The sequence below is a fragment of the Panthera leo genome, chromosome B1, assembly GCF_018350215.1.
Source record: "Panthera leo isolate Ple1 chromosome B1, P.leo_Ple1_pat1.1, whole genome shotgun sequence".
Classification (NCBI taxonomy): Eukaryota; Metazoa; Chordata; class Mammalia; order Carnivora; family Felidae; genus Panthera; species Panthera leo.
The window spans coordinates 102,962,234-102,985,542 of NC_056682.1; the positions used below are offsets into that span (position 1 = coordinate 102,962,234).

Below are 23,309 nucleotides of genomic sequence, written 5' to 3' on the forward strand. Positions count from 1 at the left end.
CATCAAATCAGAGGTAATCACTAGTTTCAAAAGAATTTTTGAGAACTACTTCAAGAACTGTGTAAGCATCTTTGCCATGGAGAGGGTGAGATGGGGAAGGGATTGAAAGTGAGTCAACAAACAAAAGAATGCCCAGTACTGATTCAGTGGTATGGCCAGGACTATGACACTGGTTTATACAAGCTTCAGGATTTGTACAATGGTTTCTTCCAGTTCTTTTGTCCGGGTCCCCAGAGTAGTGATGCCAACCACAATAGTCTATGGAGTTAAGTACATGTATAGAAACTATATGTATAAAATGAGACATATATTGGACAAGTATAATTGAGGTGGTGGCCAATCTATAGGCAGAATACTATCATAGTATTGATGATCTTCAGTGTATTCCATTTTTAAACAATTATTTTCCATCTATTGATAATATTTCTATCTATTTTCATGATTGAACCTATTCCGTATAACGGTGGTCCTCAGGAACACTTCATAGTCTTAAAATTATTGAGGATCACAAGGAACTTTGGTTTATGTGGGTTATTGCTATCAGTGTTCATTATATCATATATTAAAAGATAAATTTTTAAAAATATTTATGAATTTATTTCAAAATAACTGTGGTATATCTGCTACATGTTAACATAACATTTTTTTCTGAAAATGACTATATTATCCAAAGAAAATAAGTTAGTAAGAAAAGTGTCATTGTTTACATTTTTGCAAGTCTCTTTAATGTCTGGCTTAGTAGAAGTAGAAGACAGCTGAATTCTCATATCACTTCTGTATTTACTCTGTATTGCAATATGTTGTTTTGTTTGAAATAGATGAAGAATATCCCATTTCACACAGATATGTGGTTGGAAAACAGCAGCATTTTAATAAGATTCTTAATAATTCTGGATATTCTTCTTTGATGCTACAAAGTTTCTTAAACTTTGTAACTGCAGTGTGGAGTATGAAACCAAATTGGTTAATATTTCATACTCCATTATATTAACATTTTTTGATCTATCTTGTACTTTGGACATTTAACTCGTGAATGATTTTATAACATCATTTGTAATTGGCCGTTTGGAAAATATTGGTTCAATGAGTTATGCAGATCTTCAAAATGTCAACATATTTCATTACACAATATCAAAAAACACATTAATTAAAATGATCACAATCTAATTACAAAAGATTTTAAATATGGGAAAGCCACCAAGCTCATAATGGCAGAAACAAATTTTCTAAATTCTCTATTTTTTACTTGAAAGCTCATATTTTTCATTGAAAATAAATACTTCCAGTTGTTTACCTTGAAGTGACAAGGCTCACTTAACTTGTTTTGAAAAAAAATGTTTGCAAAATATCCAAGTGTGAATACCTATAGTTTGTCAGTTGTTCTTTCAAGTAAAAAAAAAAACAGCTTGGGGCACCTGGGTGGTTCAGCCGGCTCAGGTCATGATCCCAGAGTCCTGGAATTGAACCCCACTCTGGGCTTCCCACTGAATGTAGAGCCTGCTTAACATCCTCGCTCTCTATCTCCCTCTCTCCCTCTCTCTCTTTTTCTCCCTCTCTCTCTCTCTCTTTCCATCTCTAAAACATAAATAAGTAAAATTTTAAAAAGCAACTAGTTTAGGGGCGCCTGGGTGGCTCAGTCAGTTAAACGTTCGACTTCAGCTCAGGTCATGACCTCCTTGTTCCTGGTTTCCAGCCCTGCACGGGGCTCTGTGCTGACAGCTCAGAGCCTGCAGCCTATTTCGGATTCTGTGTCTCCCTCTCTCTCTGCCCCTCTCCCGCTCATGCTCTGTCTTTCTCTCAAAAATAAATAAACATTAAAAAAATTAAAAAGAAATAAAAAACAGCTAGTTTAGCTCACAACCTAATTACACAAGTGTTTCAATTCAAGACCAACACTGTGCTTTGGTATGCCGCAGAAGAATTTTCTGTGTACTTTCCATTTTACCACACAGAATACTAAGAGGACAGAGTCAAGAGTTTAAATTTAATAAAATAAAAAATCCTTCTGCTTCATCAAAGACATTCTTGAGTGAAAGTGACATTTGTGGCAGTGGGCACTACAACTCCTAGCATGGTTTGGCTGCACTGCCCTGGGCCATCCTCAGTTGCTAGCAGTTTTACCCGCCATTGCTTCTGTGCTGTGAGTGCAAAGATCAACACAGTAAAACAAGCAATTGATGTAATAATACAATAATACAATCTTAGAATTAATGTAACAATAGCTTTGGCCTTGCAGACCTCCCTGAAAGGGTCTCATGAACCCCTAAGGGATGTAGGCTTGAACTAGGAGTTCTCTTAAATAGCCTTGAATGATATTCTTAATTTTATAATCATTTTGAGCTTTCCCCCCCTAATTGAATAATCATAAAATCATAGTTTAAAAGTAATTTCAGATATAAATAATCAAATCTCTGCCAAACACTTGAATAGGGTATACTACTTAATCCTCACAAAACATCTGTAAGTCAACTATAATTCGTTCCTTTTTTATACTTGAAAAAATGAAAACATTGAAGCTCAGTGAGGCTAACCTATTTACTCCAAGCAAATAATTATCGGAGTCTAGAATTAAATGTAAGTCTGTCTGACTAACGCATGTTCTATCTAATATGTCATATCACCCAAGTCTGAAGATATCTATACACACACACACACACACACACACACACACACACCCCACATACATTTTGAGAAGATAGACATATTGATACATGCAAATCATGATGTTCTGTTCAAAACAAAAATATCTTTAGGAACTTTCATAAAAATATTCTTCATAGAGTTCTTATAGAACTTGACACATGGATTTGGCCTGTCACGAATCGTCTGCATTAATGATAAGTCACTTTAACATCTTTTAGACTCGGTTTCTTCTCAGTGGCAATTTTAAAGCACTATTTCCACCTCTGGTTTATTCAAACTCCCCACCAACCCTGTGAGATTCATAGACTAGTTAGGGTGCCCTGTCCATGTTGAGGAGGGAACCAATGCTCAGAGAACTTCATGGAACTTCTCAGCCTTTCCCTTTCCACCTGCTTTCCCCTCAACTTCATGCAATTAAGACCAAGTATCTCACATAAGAAAAGCAAACAAACATACAACCTCCACACAAATGCTTTTCTTATAACTCTCTGTCCTTTCCCTCAAGTCCAAACTGCTAAGTAAATGAGCTTCTTCCCCATGATCCCACCTTCTCTACCCGCTCTTATCTGGATCCTTCACATCTGTAGACCATAAACTACAATTGCTTAGGTGAAGATCACAGAGACATTGGTAAAGAGTAGCAGTTGCTTCTCAGGCTGGCTGTCGTGATTCTGCCACATTCTGCACTGGGCAACGGTCCCTTCCTCCCTTGGCTTCATCAACCCAGTTGTGCCTAGTTTTCTCCTCCCTCTCTGGTCTGCATCTCTTTTTTTGGCAGGCTCCTCTTCTCCCATCAACCCCTGCAGGAACAGAACATTGGTGTTCTGCCATGTTCCATCCTAAGTCTCTTCTTGGTTGTCTTCTTCTCCCTGGCTTCAAGAAACACCCGAATGCTGATGATTCCTGATGATCCTCCAGCTTGGGTCTTCTCTTTTAGGAACAGAGAGAAGACACACTCCTTCCAGTGGACTACATAGTGCTGCACTCAGATATTCCACAATCTCCCCCAACTCAACAAGTTTAAAATAGAACAAAATAGAATGCATTACATTCTTCCCCAAACTGCCCCTCTCTATATGTTGTTCCTCTTGGCAAACAGCACCATCATTTGCCTTCTTGCCCCACCCAGAAATCTCCAACTCAGTCTAAACTACTCCTATTCTCCATTACCCTCCAAATTCAATCAACCACTAGGTCCTGTCTGTTCTCTTTCCTAAATATCTCTAGAGCTGTCCCAACCTCTCAATGGGCACTGCCATTGCCTTAGTTCTGACCTAAATTTCTCTGGAAATAACCTCCTCACTGCCATCTCTCTCCTATTTGTCTTCCACAACAACAGCAGACAAAACTTTTTAAAACTTTTATCTGATGACAGTTAGAAACCATAAAATCTGTCCTTGCTTAAAGCCCTTACTAGTTTCTCAACTATGCACCCCCTTCAGGAGAGTTCTGGCTCCTTGGGCCCACAGATCCTGGTATGGCCTGGCCATGCTTACTCCCACCTGCAATCCAGCCACACCTAACTTCTCCCAGCTCCCAGGACACACCGTGTAATTTGACAATTTCCTAACCTCTGCACTTGCTTTTCTCGGTTTGTGGAATACCCTTCCTTCTCTATCCTTATTTGCCTGGCGTTCTCTTCCTCATCCTTCAGAACTCTACACTAAAATCTCTATCAAGAATACCTTCTAAAGAAGAATTAGCTGTTTCCTTTCCAGTGTTCCTACAGGAACAGGTACGCATATTTATTATAGTGATAATCCCATTTCCATTTATGCCTCAGTCTCCCCACCAGGCTGTGAGCTCCTCAAAATCAGCAAGCACTATGACTTACCTTGAAATCACAGCACCAATATCTACATAGTATACAGTAGGCACTTAATAAATGTTTGTTAATGAATGCCCAATGACCTGTTCTGGGTCATATCTGTTAAGTGCTGGAGTCACTTCTCCAGATCTTCTGAACAGACACCAAGAGATCTCTTTTTCCCACCTTATTGTCCCATATGCAAAAAAAAAAAAAAAAAAAAAAAAAAAAAAAAAAAAAAAAAAAAAAATCTTGCACAGTGATGTCAACAACCCTTTTAGCCGTTTAAACATTCTATGGCTTTTGCAAAACTACTTTGTGGAGTATAAACTGTTCCATAAATCCATCTATGGCAGTATTCTCACCTAAGAGCCACAAAACTTTGGGAGCCTCACTGGACTGCCCTCTGTGACCACGTATTTAACAAAAAGACCATAGTTGTTCATATGAGCTCGGTAAGGCTGATTTTCATCTTATCTTCATTTCTCTGTGGCAAGAAGAGGGCAAGTATCCTTCATGCTTTCAATACTGACACTGTATCTTAATAAACTGTTTTCTGAGAACATAAAATTTGAGAGTCTAAAAACCAGGTTTGCTGGAAACTAGGTTCGCATTTGGGAAAATGAGATCACTAAATCACTCACTACTCCCCTCGCCCCCCGCCTTTTTTTCTGTGCCCTGGCCAGGTTGCTAATTAGGTAACTTCTTATCATAATTACCTAGTCAGCCTTAATGGCTTCACACACTCTGCTCCGTCTCTCACTGGTCCTGTAGGGCCGCTTTTCAATTGTTAAAACAGCTGCTGAGTTTCAAACCGGAGGAGGCTCGGTGTGCGCCGAGGGGGAAGCGCTCCCTGAGTGAAGGCGGTGGTAGGCAGGCGGTGGGGTGAAAAGTGGGACATGAATGCACAGTTTGCGCACTCTGCTTTCCGCCTCCACCTTCTGGATTTAGCTCGTCTCTCCACCCCCAGCCCCCAATCAACCCCAGAGTTCCCCCTTATTGTGCACCCGGGGCTCCCTGAAGGTGCGATGGCCCAGCGTACGCTTCTCCCTAGGTTTTGTGGCTTTGAGGGGGTCTCGGTGGGCCTCTCTCTTCTTCCCCACGACTGGCGGGGAGGTAAGGACGGCGGTGCGTCCCCTGAGATGCCGCCCGCGAAGGTCCCCGTTTGGGGAGCGCTGGGTCTCCGTGTGTGTGTGTGTGTGTGTGTGTGTGTGTGTGTGTGTGTGTGTGTAAGTGCGCGCGCGCGCGCGGTGGCGCGCAGCGGGAGGGAGGGAGGAACTGAGGGGGGAGGCAGCGGGCAGAGGAGGGAGGGGGCGGGCGGGCAGCGGTGGGGCGGGAGGGGGAGCGGCTCTGGGCTTCAGCAGTGACACTCGGGAGCGAACACACACTCCCGGCTCGGAGCCGCGAGAGAGCGGAGCGAACCGAGCCGCACACCCGCCGCCGCCGTCGCCCCGCGCGCCCCGCTCTCCTTGCGCCGCACTCCAGCCAGGCGCCGGTGCCCCGAGCGGCCGCCCGCGGAGCCCGCGACAGCCCCCGCGGGGCTGGCAGCATCCTCGCGGCGCCCAGCCCCCGCACGTTCCCGGCCTTTTAAAAGGACCTCCCGCCACTTCCCCACTCTGCCCAGGGATCCCCCAGCCCCGCGCTGCTCCCCGCTCCACTTCGAAGCAACTTCGGCTGCCGCGCGCCGCCAGCCCTCGCCCGCCTTTGAAGTTTGCAGCGCCCACCGCAAAGTTGGGACACTTCGGCCGATTTAATTTTTCTCTTTTATCGGCCTCCTCCTCCGCCTCCCAGCCCCTTCGGTTCCTGAGTACTGGTGCTTAGCATCTTGGCCGGTGCCGGGGACGTGGACTGTTTCGCACACCACACCTCGTGGAGGGATTTTTCCTCTCCCCCTCCCAGGAAAAGCAAACCGATTTTTTTTTAAGGTAAGTAACGAGAAGAAAGCAACTCGTGACGTCCCGACGCCTTAGACCGCCACCCCAAGACCTGGTACAAGGAGTGTTCACACCCGAGGGCTCCTCTGGGGTTGGGGGTGGAGGCGCGCGTCCCCTAACTCAGAGGGGCCCAGCGAGGTTGTCCGTCGCCGCTGGACGAGGGCGCCAGATCCCGAGGAGCTGAGGGCTTAAGGGGCGTGGAGCAGATCTCCCTCGGTTTTCCACACTGGCTTCGTGGCTGGGCGGCCCCAGCGGTGTTAGGAGGTAGAGAGACCGTGCACGGGCCGGGGACACGGGGTTCCAGGTGCCCAGGGTGCGGCGGAGTCCCGGGAGCCGCAGAGCCTTTATCCCCGACTTGGCCTGGACACTTACTTTGCCCGCCTGCCAGGAGGGTTGCTGCCTCCCCCTCCGGTTCACCTCCTGTAGCCTTGGCTACAGAAAGTCTGTGAGACTGGGGTCTTGCCGGCGCGTGAGTGTGGGACGAAACGCGAGGAGTCCGGACTGCGCACCCGGCTCGCGCTCGGGCAGAGCAGGCGCGGGGTCCTGGTGGGCGGCCCCCAGCCGCAGCCAGGGGCTCGGGGATCTCGGTCCGCTTCGGCCAGCCGAACCTCTCCGCTTTGGCACCTCGTTCGCGCTCTGCCTCGGAGGCGAGCATCGTTAGAGAAACTTCCTCGAGCTGAGCAGGGAGGCCTGGGACCTGATCTTGCTTTTGCCGGGGTACCAGAGCAGCCACCGAGGGGACGCTCCTTCTCGCCCCAGACCGAGCGATAGGGCGTACGTAGTGCCCTAGCCCTGTGTGTGCACCAGTGGGTGCTCGCTCTAGTCCGCCCTACCTTCAGTAGTGAGGTGAGACTTGGGGCGGCCCCGACACTCAGGAATGAACGAGTGGTTCCAGGTCCCCGCTGTTCCCCTGGGACACTTAGCAAACTGCAAAATTTAGGGTGTGGTTTTCGTTTCATTTTGCCCCCTTCCTGCCCCCTCCCTCCCCCGTGCCCCCGCCCGAAGCTGGAGAATTCCCCTTAGCCCTCCGCACCGGGTCCGCGTGGGTCGCGGAGGCCCTCGGAGTTTGCCGCGGGCACCTCTGCAAAGGGCGCTGAGCTGACCTTCGGGCAGGTCGCGGTTGTGCTCCCGGCCCCCTTCGGGGCGCTGTCCATCTCCTGCTCAGGGTACAAGTAGCTCAGTGAAACCAAGACCTTGAGCGAGAAATGAACCTGAGAAAATGTCTCTGGGTTTGTTTTTTGGGTTGTTGTTGTTGTTGTTGTTGTTGTTTTTCTTTTTCTTTTCTTTTTTTTTTTTTTTTTCACATAGTTCCTTTTAGCAACTTAGTTGGACTGGTAAATTCGTCCACTTCGCATCATTCGATCCTACTATATCAAAGAAGAATTTATTTCTTCATTTAGTCCCTGACCTCTCCAACCACACTACCCTCTTTCCCCCACTCCCTCACCCACCCCTTCTTTCGCCTCGCTTCCTGAACCCTTTTTCTTTTCTGGAGGGAATCTCCGCACCTCCTCCCCTTTTCCTCCCACCCGGGCTCTGAGCGCCTGTGAGAACCCGGGGAGTCGTCAATGGAAATAAATAGGACCCAGCTCCATTCTCCGCCCCCTTCAAACAAGTAGAATCCTCCCTGGGCTCACAGAAGTAGAGATAAAACATCCCTCCAGAGGGAGCGCTTTGGAGGATTTGATGGGATTGAACTGTTTTATTATCCTGAAAGATGTGATGGATGGACGCGAGAGCAAATACGCGTACCGAGAGCGATCAGTAGTTATTATTATTAATTATTGTTTAGTAACAGTGATCGTAAGGCCATACCCTAGCTGAAGACCGTGTTTATATTTGGTTTTGATTTTGTGTCAGTCTCTTATTACAGTGGTTTCAGAAAGTGAGTACACCAAAGGGGTATTAATTTCTCACACTCATTCTGCATGTGGAATTAATTAAATGTCAAAAAGATACTGTCATTTTACCAAAGTCTTGACCTATGAACTTTTAGAAGGTTGCAGTCTTATGAAATGCCCTCCTTGCCTCAGTCTGTCTCCTTAAAGTTCAAAAAACATGGCAACATAATTAATTATAGTCCCAATTCCCATTTTCAATCTAAACCTATATGCAGGATTACATTAAAATATCCCATCATGTATCCTTTAAAAGTGACTCTGATGAGTTTGAATTCTTCAGGAGGGGGAGTCCGCTGGGAATGAGGGGTCCAGAAGTTAGAAAAATTGGTGACTATTTCAGATTTCACTAAAAAACCCTTTAATTCTCCCTTTAAAGAAAGAAATTACAAGTGTTTTCTCTGCATAATTCTTAACTTCAGTGAATATCCTTAATCCTTACCACACACTAGAAACATAACAGCTTGCAGCTTTGTCTGTATTGTTTTCATTTTTATGTCAGGGCGTTTGATTCATTAAACCTGTATGTGGAAGTCACAGGCTCCACGTGGCAGTAACACTCCGTTTTAATTAGTAACTATCATAAAAAAGAAGCTAGAACTCTGTAATGGGCCTAAATTGCTAGGAATTATGTGTGGTTTAAATTACGCATTTATTTCAGCAGAAATGAAACCATGAATATAAAACATCTTTTAATCACTTGCAGACACAGCTTTTATCTCCTAAGATGTAACAAAATATATAATTGAAAAATACCCTTCTAAGAATGAGGGAAGCCCTCACCCTCCGTTTATTTGTCCTGGGTCTATTGAGCATTCATGTGGCAACATATGAATGGTAAAAAAGCAAAGAGTGATGTCATAACCTTGGCAACACCATGCTGAGGGAATGCTTACATTCAATGTAGCCACAGTGGATCAGTCTTTGGATAACTTAATGTAGCGAATGTTTCAATCAGCTTCATGAACCTGGTGATTCAGATTTTAGTTTTCTCACTTGGATTTATTGACCATACTCTCCGTGTATAATACGGGAAATTTTGTGTTGTTAAACTATAATTATTTGGAAGGAGGGAGGGAAAGGTAGAAATAAAATGTATTTGTCCATTGTTATCTTCCCATGTTCATTTCTGTAGTATTTCTAGTCAGTCTATGAAGAGGTCAGAACTTTTATTTTAAAACTGATTGTGTTTTTGTTGTCATTGTTAGGACAGAACTTATTTTTCATTTTGCAGCGATGAATGAGTAGATACTGGAATTGTGACGACTATGCCTGAGTTAACAAATAGCAAGAAATAGTAAGAATTCCACATAATGTGCATGGATTAAAATTATTTTAGTCTTTTTTCCCTTAGTTATTCCAGTGATAAAGTAGTTGAGTCTAGTGACCAAGCAGTGTTCTCACCCTGTTTTGCTCCCTCTTTTCTTGTCAGGTCTTGCTTTGGGGAGCCCTGCACCCATAGTACCATCCAAGTAATAAATGGAACTTGCCAGGGTCAGTTCCCATCAGCTTAGGCACCAGGAAGAAAGCATATCCCATAGTCATCTATACTGGGTCAAAGGCAAGTGTAATCTACAAAACTAATTCAGATTATTCACTTGACCTTGAAAGAATGTCTAGAACCTGTAAATGTTTATTTTGGAACAATTATTCTGAAGAATATAATTTTTTTTCTTTTCTAGTTGGCTCAGTCATTCATAGAAGCACCAATTAAACAAGTTATGTAGTTGAGTAGTAAATAGTAAATAGCACCAAATCTTTGCTTTCAAACTGATTTCAAAATTAAAGTCCTCAAACATTTAAATATTCCATGTAAAAATGCCTGCCCTCTTAAACCCCAAAGTTAGGATAAATTTTGCCTTGTTTCCCGTTATATTACAGTGCACATTGACAGCTACGACACACATAATCATGCTTCTGCATGTTATTTTTCACCTAGGAAGAAAAGTAAATACTGTGCCACTGTTGTTAAAAAGGAGAAAAAAAAGAATCACATAGTATGACATAGAAAAACAAAACTAATACTTTATCGCATTGTATAGTGGTATGCTGATCCTAAATTCAGTTGTATTTCTGGGAAAAAACAAAGCATGTTATGATTAGTCTGTGTTTGGACCTGTGCATGGAGATCTCTTGCCACTCTTCAGATGACACCTGACATTTGATTTCTGTAGCCCACCGGTGCCCAAACCAGTGACAAAAGCAGGTGTGTTCTCAGCTGCTTACTTCCGAAACACATTCCCTGAACCCGAAGATGCTATATTCACACCTTCCCCCTTTCTTTTGGTATCTTACTACAACTTCAAGCCACCTAATCTGTGTATTTTAGTATTCTGAAATATTTGGAAATTATAAACTATATAATATTAATTCACCTCAAATAAAAAAGGTATCATTAGTTTTGCATTTTAAAAATTAAGGGTAAGGTAGTTGATCAGTAATGGAACAAAAGTGAACTAGCGATATGTTTCTGCAGATCTTCCCTTTGGGATGAAGAGACAGACTTGACCACAGAACAGCTGGATATTGGGTCCTGTTACAATGTCAATTTTTTTTAAGCACTCACTAAGCTAAAATCGACTTAAACTTTAAAGTACACAGACCTCAAGTCTTTAAATATAGAAACATCCAAGATTATATCTCATTATTCTTTCTGCAATTATCCATATCCCTTGGAAACTGATATATTTTAGTAAGTTGGTGGATAGTTTGGGGTTTTGATTTGTTAATTTTTCCTGTATCAAATTTGAAAAGGACATATATTTAATATCTTATATATTTCTCTGAAGTATTTATTTTTAGTTTCACTTGTGAAAATTCTGGATCTTTAAAAAAGAAAAATATGACAGAATGTATATAGTTAACTTTTCCAATGGCTCTTTTAATTGTTCTTTTGAAAGAATTTGCTGCCTTCTATATAGTTATTAGAAAAGAAAAAAAAAACTTTTTTAGAAACAACAGGAAATAGGGGCACCTGGGTGGCTCAGTCTGTTAAGCCTCCGACTTCTGCTCAGGTCTTGATCTCACAGTTGGTGAATTCAAGGCCCGTGTCAGGCTTGTGCACAGAGCCTGGAGCCTGCTGCAAGTTCTGTGTCTCCCTCTCTCTCTCTACCCCTCCTGGCCCCTGTTCACACTCTGTCTTTCTCTCTCTCTCAGAAGTAAATAAACATTAAAAAAAATAAAAAAGAAAGAAACAACAGGTTATATAAAGTTTGGAAAGAACTCAATAAAAACGTGATTACACATGAAGAGAAATCAGTTCAAATGAAGGAAACTCTTGGACACAGTGTGGACATTTTACATTTAATAACCAAATAACAAAAATCGAGTTAGCAACATGCACTCATGTCTGTTTTCTAATTGGAATGCTTACAGCCAGTATCACAAATAGTGGTCCTGACTGTAGTCTACAGTGACCGTACAAGTTTCTGTCTTCTCCCTAACATGAAAGCAAGGCAAACACTCTCGTATTCCAGCTGTGTGCTCAGAGGACGTGTACTCCACAATCTAAAGACATAGCCGAAAAATATGGACTCTATTCATATGGGCATTTTATCCATAACTAAAAGTCATCATAACTACATCTTGTTCTCTGAGGCAATTGTCCTTGTGTACACAGATCTAGACAAAATGAGACTGAAATTTATCATTTTTAAAAAATGTTGATTTATTTATTATTTTCGAGAGAGAGAGAGTGCACAAGCACACAAGTGGGGAAGGGGCAGGGAGCCAGAGGGAGACACAGAATCTGAAGCAGGCTCCAGGCTCAGAGCCAGAGGCGGGGCTCAAACCTAGGAACCATGAGATCATGACCTGAGCTGAAGTCAATGCTTAACCGACTGAGCCACCCCCAGGAACCCCTGAAATTTATCATTTTCTAAAAGAAAGAGTAAAACCTGAACTGATCATTAGAAAGATTTGTGAAGGGTGATATCTTGTTTTTGAAATCACCATGACTGTTGTTTAATACAGAAACTATGAGCAAGTGTTTATTTGCAAAGATAAAGAATACCATATCTGGATAGTTGACAAACAAAATGAGGGGTGACATTGTGATACTTGAAAATATTATGTTTACAAGAGAAAAGCTTGTGTAAAGGGCTTGATTTATTTAGGGTTAGTTTCTCCAACTTAGGTGCATCCTGGAGTATAGGTGGTTACAATTTATAGCACATGGTAGTGAAAAGTTAAACCTCAGCAATCCATGTGAACCTAAGAAATGGCTTTGATTACTCCCTTTTGTTCAGGCCATGTGTACTCTAAGCTCATGGGCATTGCCAAATGTCACATTATGCATTTTATTTCTGTAATAAAATATGTCTCTGATTAAATTATCAGAGTCATACCACAATAATCTCACATAAAAATACACATACTTGATCCTTTTTAGTTATCTTGTTTAAAATACATTTAAAGACAGGTAATAAATACATGTTACCCGTAAGAATACACTAGTATATATGTCATGATTTAAATCTAAATATTATTCATATGTTGATAGCACTCAATAAATGTTGTAATTCATATTAAGTCACAGCATTCACTAAAATTCACTGATACCATCCAAAGCTTCAAGTTGGGATTGTTTCAGAAGTAACTGGATCCTATAGCTGAAGAGATATTTGTTGCCAACAGTGGTGACAGAGATCAGAAACAGCACTGGTAGCTAAAACACCTGGCAAACTGAGAAAAGACAGCAATCATTTATCTTTTGGCCTTCCCGAGTCTCAAATATTTCAGTTCGAGGGGTGATCCTTCGAAGTTTGCTAAAGTGTGCTATGAACACATAGGACTTTTTTTTTTATGGAAAATGAAACTGCCACTCAAATAGAAGACAAGGATTTGATACTCCAACGATCACAGTAGCAAGTACAACCATATTAGTAGATGGACAAAAGGGCAGGTCCCCTGAGGTACTGGGGAAGCCGTCCTGCCCCCAAATGTTACCAAGGCCTCTCATGGTACTAAAATGCTACCTTCAAAAGATGATTTTTTTTTTCCTTTTTAAAGTAATTTTATTTGTCAGTGTCCCCTATAAATATGAAAATACCCCTGGGAAGGAAAACAGGGGAAGGTCATTGCTAACATCTTACAGAGATGTTAATAGCTAGATGAAGCCAGATTGGAAAGAATTTTAGAGAAGGGAGATACTTATCTTTGGATCTCTTAGCCTCTCCTTTGGACAGCCTACCCTTAGTGTGTATCTGCTTTTTTCCTTTCCTCTTCCCTTCCCTTCCCACCGGTAATTGACTCTCAGTTTCTTATACTCTAGTGTAACTTATCCCCGGGGCCAGCCTCAGGGGCCACACTTGGAAGGTCTCTTGTGCTTAGTCGAATGCTCTTCTGTCACCATCTTGAAATTCTTACTTTTTGAACAAGAGGTCTTGCACTTTCCATTTTACACTGGGCCCACAAAATATGGAATTCACCTTCTTTCTTCCTTGATGTAAATTTAAGATATGGAATCATGATGTTGAGGAATCGGTGAGGACACTTGAGATCATCTTTGCAAGGTTAGGTCTACTGAGTATTTGTATTTAAAAACATATCTTTTCAGTAAAATGAAGGAAACAGGATACTCTTAAATAATTGAGGCACTGAACAGATATCTAGTGTTGATCTTGTAAAGCAAAGGTCTCTAGAAAAGGGTGTCCTCTTTCCCTCACAAGATGCCTCATTATGATGAAATGAGAAAATATCAGAAACCCTATCTATACTGACTTTTATGTATAAAGAGGGAAAAGAAGTTCTGTTAACATTATGTAATAGATCTAATGTCAAAAGCACTCTTATTCAGTGTATCAGATGGTCAATGAAAAAGAAATAATGGCAGAGGTCACATCTTCTATGAAGTAAAAATAATGTCAGGTGAAAATAGTGGCATTCCAATCTCCAATTCTCTGACAAGAAGTCAGCCCTACCTGAAAAAATGACATGAAGTATAGGATTACATCCAATATAATCAACTAGGATACTCACTGTGGCATAGAATGCCTTGTTATTTTATATATATGAAATAGAGGTATATATTTTTTAATCACAATTCCAAAAGATTTGGGAACAACACATTAGAGAGCCAGAGGTCTTGAACAGAAAGCTGAAAGAGCCCTCAAATAAATTAGTCACCACTGTCTTCAAAAGTATTCTTAGTTATATGTATACGCATTTGATAATTCCTCTGTTACAAGTAAATAGATAATACATTCCATTATGTTCTGAAAATTTTCAGTATTCTAAGAGTTAAAAAAAAAAGTTGTCTAATCTGCTCTAGTAAAAATATGTAAAGTGCTACATTTGGAAATTTTTATTTGAAATTTTATTGTTTATTGTAAAGTTGCTAGTTACTAACTTATGTTAAAGTTGCTTCTGTGTTTTGAATTTCACAACAGTGAATGGAAATTATTCTACTTATTAACAATATTATAACTTTGTAAAACCCATTGATTGTTTACAAGGTACTTCCACATTCATCATTTACCTTAATCTTCACAGGAACCCAGTGAGGAACATAGTAACCCTCCTCCTCTGAGAAATCTGAGACTCAGTTTAGAGACTTCCCTACACTCATTCACACACTTCTAAAATAAAGTAGGGACTCTTGGTTTCATAAGCAGAATCGGTGGAAATGTCTAAAAATTTTTAATTGAGATTAATTGCCAAATTAATTTGCAAGGATGCATTTGCTTGGAAAATTTTTCTTTTACAATTTAATGATTTAAAAAGATCATTAATTTAGTCTAAATTGATAAGACCTTAATCGCAGACAGTTTATGTGCGAGATGTTTGTTTGCTGGTTTTGGTAACTAACTTACTAGAGAAGTTTTTACAGAAAGATGATTACAATTTTCGACTTTTAATCAGTATGTGTTAAGGTACAACACTGAAAAATTAATAATCTGCAGAATCCCTTTTTAAAATAGTGGTATTTCATAATAATAATTCACCTCTAGAGTCATTCCATTATTCCACTAATAATATGGCACTTTTGAGAGATAAGATTTGAAGTTACGTCTCTTTTAAAATTATTTAAATAAATGATTCCTCCCCCTCCCAAGTTGGATGAAATTACACATTTCAGTGGAATGAAAGTTATTGTAGACACATATGATAGGATATTCCAAATATTCTAAACATTTAAAGCCCTTTAAAACATAATGAGGAATAAGTAAGTTCAAACAGTGAAGATATTTATACACACACTCATATTAACATTTCAGCCAGCAAGGTCAATCTGTAATTGAAAACAATCTCTATATTTAAAGTTTTATTCACATTTACAAAGCAATGACAACAAAGAGGCAGTTTTGAAACATTTTTTTTTCTCTCGGCAGGCTCTATCTTGTGTAACGACCAATGAACATTGTTGACCCTTGACACTCACCAGCAGCAGCCTTTCCCCAATGCTTAAAAAAAATTTTTTTTTTAAAGGAAAACCACACCTAACGGTAGATCTTACTTTTGGAGGAGGGGAGGGATGAAATAATTGTGGTCAGTGTCTTTTGGTTTGTCATCTCTCTGTTGTAGACTTACGAGCTTGTGTTATTTCATCATAATTTACTATAAACTCTTCATTAAAAGTGACCTTGGGGTCTGCCCGCACTATCTGCCTTTTGAGTGCCCTGTTCTTTAATCATCTCTTAATCCAGAAATAATAATGCAGAACATCCCAGGAACTGAGCCTGATCCTCAGCTCTCTAATCTCGACACGTGCATCTGAAATCCCTTGCTAGATCTAGTGCCTAAAAAGCCTGAGAACACTCACCTTTGAATCCGCTTAATCCATCTTTGTTTATTAAACAATATTGATGCCCTCAGATATGGTCTATCAAGGCTAACAAAAAGAATAATAAGAATTTCCTCCTGTTTATGTGATTATTTTTTAAAACCCAACTTCTTGGCCTTTCCTCTGTGTTTCTAGTCAGTCTTTAAATAGGAACCTAATCTGTTACCTGATAGATTAGGTAAATTCAAATAGAATAACCTGATGCTGAAACTCTTTCTGATACCTGTTTGAAGAGCAAGTCAAAAGATGTATCTTTTGTTGTTGAATAAAATTTTGCAACTAGTTTGAGAAGCTGTTTTATACTATTTATAGATAAATAGGACCTTTTTTCATTGTAAAAAAGCATTCACACCCACCATTTTAAACCTCATTAACAACCCTGAGAATAAATGTTTTCCATTTATGGATGAGGAAACTCAAAGAGTATTAAGAGATTTGCTAAAAGTACAAAAGCCAATAATGGTTTGGTCAGAACTCCTTCAACTCAGATCTTCTTACTCAAAGTCTAGCGATCATTTTCTATTTTACTTTGGCAGCCTTTTAACCGTCCCCAGGCTTGGAGACATGAGACCAGAGAGTGAGATACAGAAAGAAAAGAGAGGTGATGCATTAACTATCCTCTCTTTGAGGTTCTCTCAACTGTGAGATTGTCACGAACCAGTGTCCTTGGAGAATATTATCTCATCTCTCCAAAGACAGGGCTCTACATTTGTTTTTGGCCTTGGATTTTATAAGAGGGATCGCCGAAGAAATCCATATTTTAAAACTGTTACTTGAACTTATTTCTTTTTACAAGAACACAACAACTACATACTTGTGTGCCCCTTGCTTTTTTTTTCCTTTTTTTTTTTTTTAATCTGGAAATAATAACTTAGGGTTTAATCATTTGAACTATTTAAGGTTCCTGGTACATCTGTCTCACTCTTCTATATTTGAAGTATATTATCTTGATTACAGTATGTTTAATGACTACTTTGATTTTGTCCTTGCTTTGGCACTTGAGGCTACTTCCAAAACTCTTTGATAGCAGACAGGCTTTAATGCTGTCATATCAAAATAACTGCCAGTGGGGAGGAAAGAAACAAAGCTTCAGGACCATCAGGTATTTGGGAGAATATGGGATTAGGTCCATGGAATCAAATGCCAATTCTTAGCTATGGTATTTACTATTCTATGGTAATAATTATTTCTTCTTGATAGCATCTTATTTCTTAGTAGTATATTTGCCAACTTCATTAGGTATATGAATAAATTAGGATCTTGTCACAATCTCCTAAAAAATTCCACTAGTTACTGGGCTTTAAGTTAAACACAGATGTATTCCCCAGAGAGAATAAGCCTGCATGTCTTCTTGTTTTTTAATCTAAAGAAGGTAAAGAAAAGAGAAAGCTGTGAAATTGTGTGGATGTAATAATAGTTCTCAAAGTAAAAGGAAGAAAGGATATGTATAATCTCCATGTCGTCCATGTAAATATATGTTTAAAACATTAACATTTGGAATGAGTGAAAATTAGAAATCAGAAAGTGAGGGGGGCACAATGAGGGGCACATGGCTTGGTCAGTTGGTAGAATGTGCGACTCTTGATCTCGGGGTTGTAAGTTCAAACCCAACATTGGGTGTAGAGATTACTTAAAATATTAAAAAAAAATTTCAAGCAATGAAAATACTGGAGAAGAAAATCATCGTGCCACCATAACCAGATAATCGGTCATGGAATTGAAAGACACAGATCTACTCGAAGTGCAGCCCATGAACCATCAGCATCGTATCTCTGGGGAGCTTGTTAGAAAGGATGAGTGACAGGCAGACTTTTTGAATTAGAATCTGCATCTTCACAGGAAAGTTGAGTGATGTGAATCCACATTAAGATTTGAGAAGCACTGGTCTATAGCATTCCTATTCTCTGATCAGAAAGTATCCCAACCAAGCCATATTTCACCTATTTTCAAGGAAAAAGGTTCTCTTGAGTAATGCACTGTGTTATTCTTACATGTCCTGGTAACAACAGAAAAAAAATGCTTCCCTATACCAGGCCTCTGGACCATCCGGCACATACCACCCCTCTATGGCAGCCAGCCAACAAGTTTCCATGAGGCCCACCTCAAAAGATTAAAGAAATACTTCCCAAGTCTTTAAGTTTTACAAAACAACCTATTTTATACCCATAAAATTGTCAAAAGCATCCATAACTTGTTTCCTATTTAGCTTATTATATCTCTTATGAAACAAATCCCATAAATCAGCAATAATAGTTAATTTTATTACTTTCAATTTCATTTATTTGTTACACACAAAATGTCATGTAGATGTGCTTGGTGTTGTTCTATGACCACCATTATAACTGTCATAAACATAGCATTTCCTTTCTACAGACCCTGGGCATGTCAAGAATATGCACAAACAAATTAAAACGGTGTGCAGTAGCAGTATGCACATAGAAAAGCACACAACTAAATTCCCTGTGGTCATAAATGTTTGAGGTGAAGAATGAGTAGGAGTTGGCCACCGAGAGAAGCAGCAAAGGTGTCCTAGGTGAAGGAGGCCACTGAGTCCTGAAGAACACACGGGAATGACAAGCCAAGTACGGACAGTAGTCGGGAATAAGTCTGGCAGAGTGAGCAGTGAGGTAAAGGACCTCATGTGCACAGACTTCATCCTCCAGTTTGGGGGAAACATCTGACTTATTTTGGTTAGCAGAAGAATGAAACAATTCTTGTTCATAAAGATAATGGTGTCAGTACTGTGCAAAATGGTCAAGGAAAGCTGTGGGATATGGGTGTGAGAAGCAATAAGTGGATAATCTGAGGCATTGGCAGTTTGGATAGAGAAGAGAGAACAAATTTGAGAGAATATGCAGCAGGTAGATTGGCAGGACTTGTTGGTGAACAGCGGATGGAGATCCAAAAAAGTGGATAATGTTGAGGTTCTTCATTTGGTACGTTGGCAGGACTGTGCTGCTGAGCTAATTAACACCAGCGTGTACTTGTTTTCATGCAGCATCTCAGGTAACTCTTGAGCAGCCTGGTCAGGAACACTATTCCATTTGAGTCAACACGGAAACCAGGGTGAATCAAGAAGTTGTGGGGACTTAATCTGCCCATGGACTCAGTGGTACAGAAGTGCTTGGCAGAAGAAGGAATAGAGCCCAAATTCAAACTCGTCACCAGCCTGAGTCTGGTTTGGTGAGGCCAGTGCTGAGCCACTTCACACCTTTGAATGTTAGATCCTGGGCATCAGAAGGAAAACAGCCTGGAGCTAAGAATCAGCCTCGAGGCCTTGGCAAACAACCACCCCCAACTTCCTTGCGTAGTCCAGAATCTGATGGGAGAGATTTCAGATTACCCTCCTCTTTGCAATAAACTCCTTGAAATCAGTATAATTAAGCAAATACTTATTTAGTGCCTACTTTGTATAAGAACTGAAAAAGTCTATATAGGAGATACAAGGATGAGTAAAAAGTAATAGTTTCCAGGGGACACGTACTTGAGTAAACTCATGTTGCTTCATGGAGAGCTTTTTTTTTTTTTTTTTTTAAGGACAGGAAAAAAAATATTAAAATAGCTATAATTCAAGTAAGATAAGAAAGTGCCATAAGAATCAAAGTCTCTGGCTTCACTGGAAGACCTTAATTCTGCCTTATCCTCCTCTTATGTCTCCAGGGATCTTGCAACAGGCACTTAATAAACACTAGTTCACTCACTGACAGTTTACAGGGAGAGCTCCGATAACAAACCATCTAAGTAAACACTATGCCCCTACAATCCTATTAAGAATCTTCCTGCAGGTTTTATAGCCCTTTTTTTTTCTTTTTTTCTTTTGCTTTTTTTGTTTTGTTTTGTTTTGTTTTCAGTGTCTCAGTCCAGAAAATCAGGAAGCATCCTTCCTCTGTCAGAACACCTACTCTTTAAACCGCTCTGTTCAGTTTAACAGCTTTGTCAGATAAGTCTTTATTTTATTGAGCCCCAATCTCCGTCCCTATAGTGCCATGTGGGCAGCTGGTACTAGCTGGGCCAGCCAGAGTGCTTCTAATCCCTCTTTCATCTGATAACAGACCTTAAAACATCTGGTGTCACCGCCCATCCCAGCATGCCTGGATTTAACACTGCCAGTCCTTCCTCGCCTCATGTGACTGTGGCCGCCTCACTGAGTCAGTGCTGTCTTCTGGTCCCTGTGGATTGTGATCGCGTCCCTCTTAGTGGCTGAGGGTGACAGTTAAGGCACAGATGAGGCAGATTCCTGGACATAAAATCCAGTAGACCAAATAGGTCCTTCCCCTCAGTCTCCATGGCTTACTACTCCTCTCCATTCAACCCCCTGCTAAAATGTCACTTCCTCAGGCCATCCATGACCACTCAGCCTAGGAGGGCTCCTTCCCCCCAACGTACTCCCTCTTCTCCCCTCCAACCTCTTTGCCTGTTTCACTTTCTTCACAATGATACGCTGTCTGGAACAGTTATGTGTAGTTGTTGACTTGGTCATCATCTCCTTTACCTACCGAAGTACAAGCCCTGCAAACACAAGAACATCACACATCTTGTTCACTGCTGTGTTCCCAGGGCCCGGCACAGAGTAAGTGCCCAGTAAACATTTGTTGAATCAGCCAATGAACTCTGCAATCCCATCACGCTTGCTCTTTTAGAAAAAGTTCCTGTTGTCACTGCCTTGTTGATGAGTATCGCTTTTTATTACATCACTAGAATCTGGGTTATAAAGATTTCTTTGATCAAAACTTTATGGAAGATTCAGCCCATGTGTTCAGCAGACATAGCTGGCAGAATTACCAAAGCAATTTTTGAAACCAGGTTTGTTATAAGAACGGGAATATCTTTGAACCAGAATAATTTAAGTACCTGGTTTTTTTAGTATGGTAAGTCGAACTAAAAAGGCCTTTAAAATTTTGAAGTTCCTTTGAGAAGGTAGTATATATTACCTGAGATAGATGGAAAATATGTAAAGAAGGTAAGGTTGTTGCTGATGGGTGGGTGAAGAGACTGATTATTTTTAGAATCTTTCGTTCCTTCTACAGTATTTTATTTTATCCTTGCTATCACTAACAAACAAAATTAGTAATGATCTCCGTTCAGAAGACATGGCGATTACTCAGTTTGGTCCACCAGTCAATCGGTATTTAGTAAATCCTTGCTATATATATGACAAAATATCTGACAAGATTGCTGATCTTTCTCCTTTAGAGTATTCTACACTCTTTGGTGTCTGCTCTAATGACCCTGCCAGCGATCTCTTTGCTCTCTCTAGCCTGCTTTTCCCTGCCTGTCACTGAGCTTACTACCTGCCTCATCCTTGCACATGCCTGTGCCCTTGCCTTCATTCTCATATCAAGCCTGCTGCCTTAGGATTCCTCTGCGAATGGTGGCACTCTGCAGAAAAGTGCCCAGGAGCATCAGTTAGATGATATTTGGCAGATGTGGGCTTATAGGAAGGTTTGTAAGTTGTATTTTAGCCTATCCATTTAGACACAGCTTATGAAGAAGTCTGGTCACATGCCAGACTGCAGGGTTTTCTTGTCAAATTTTCTTCATAACTTCTTTTTCTTTTTTTAATGTTTTAATGTTTATTTATTTTTGAGAGACAGAGATGAGCAGGGGAAGGGCAGAGAGAGGGGGAGACCCAGAATCTGAAACAGGCTCCAGGCTCTGAGCTGTCAGCACAGAGCCCTATGCGAGGCTCAAACCAACAAACAGCAATTTCATGACCCAAGCCGGACACCCAACCAACTGAGCCACCCATGCACTCCCTTCATAACTTCTGTCTCTCTTAGTTTCCTGCTCACTGAGCATGAACAACCCGTTATCAGAACTTTTTTTTTTTTTATTAAGTTTGTTTATTTTGAGAGAGAGAAAGGAGGGGAGGAGAGAGGGAATCCCAAGCAGGCTCCATGCTGTCAGCACAAAGCCCAATGCAGGGCTCAAACACATGAACTGTGAGATCATGACCTGAGCGGAATCTCAGTAGTAGTTTGCATCTTTGTAAACTTTGTAAAACTCAGTTTCTTTCTTATGTTGCCATCTTTCCTGTGAGGTCTGATGCACTCACCTGGACTGGAAGGGGTTCACAAGTGTAGGGCACGGAGGAGACCATCTGGGCCAACAAACCTTCAACGTGGATAGTTCTCCTGCCTGTGGTGAAAGTGTCCTGACTCAGACTGTGATTTTTCCACTGAACTGTGCCTCCTAACCTTGGGGGTGTAGGAGAGGGAAACTCTGTGTGGAAAAGAGAAGTTTTGCAAATAGGGCTCTTTGAAAAAGTAGCCTGTCCTGAGGAAGTACTTGTTCTTGCCTCCGTAGTCTTTCCCTGTGGTCCTAGGACACGATGTGGGGCTGTAGGGCCCTCTTCAGAATTCTTCCCAGGAATTCCAGCAGTTGATAAGAAGCATAGGTTGTAAACCATGAGATACTTATCTTTTAGCTTTCCTAAGTTTTCTCTATAATGGGATATTTTGCTTTTATGAACCTTCACAATTACTTCCTTACTGATCTCTCTGTATAAAAATATTTTCTTCCTCACTTCTTTCCAGACCATAAATAACTCAAGAAGAAAGGATGTCTTATGTACCTGGCACCTTGTTCAGTGTTTGGCACAAAGGAAGAGCTCAGTTAACATTTGTTTGTTAACTTTTACTGCTGCAGTTCTACGTCTGTGCCTCAGCCCTGCACTTCACACCTCTATCTCCCTTCCCGGCATCTGGCTCTTCTCCCCTTATCCTACTTTCTCTCTGAGTCTTGTTCTGTCTTCACCAACTCTTGGTGAGTTTTCGCTCCAACTCTGAAGGCATTTATCATATGAGCCCCCCGTTTCCTCTTAGCATTGTGCTATCTTACATTGCAGGTTACTTTTACCCATAATTAATTGCCACTCAACTCGATTGTAAGCAGCAGAACAGTCTGAATCTACATTAAACATCTTTGTACTTTCAGTGTACTTTTGGTGTGTTACACACAACAGGGACTCAGTATTTGTTGACCATGACAATTCATGTCTTATCTTCTAGGCTGATATGTGCTGTTGCTAGATGCTCCTGGCATGTTGCCATATTACATCTTAGCTAAATTTCAGTAGAGGATGGGGTATACAGTTTGTTAACTGCTTTGGGGAACATTGCACAGGAAGTCATTTTCATTTTGTTGCAGACCAACAGGAAACAAGGCTTAGTTGCCAAACTAAAGTAAGAAAAGCAACCAAGCATATTATTTCTCCCTTAGGGGCTTTCATTATTCTAGGAATC

At 40.9% G+C, this 23,309-nt stretch overlaps 1 protein-coding gene across 1 annotated transcript in view; it reads left to right on the plus strand.

Annotated features, from left to right (window-relative positions):
- Positions 1 to 5,958: 5,958 nt before the first annotated feature.
- NDNF (neuron derived neurotrophic factor) overlaps positions 5,959 to 23,309 on the plus strand; it is a 40,516-nt gene continuing 23,165 nt past the window's right edge. The window contains exon 1 of the mRNA XM_042935603.1: positions 5,959 to 6,375. The gene's annotated coding sequence lies outside the window, so the exon portion shown is untranslated. The remainder of the gene's footprint in view (positions 6,376 to 23,309) is intronic.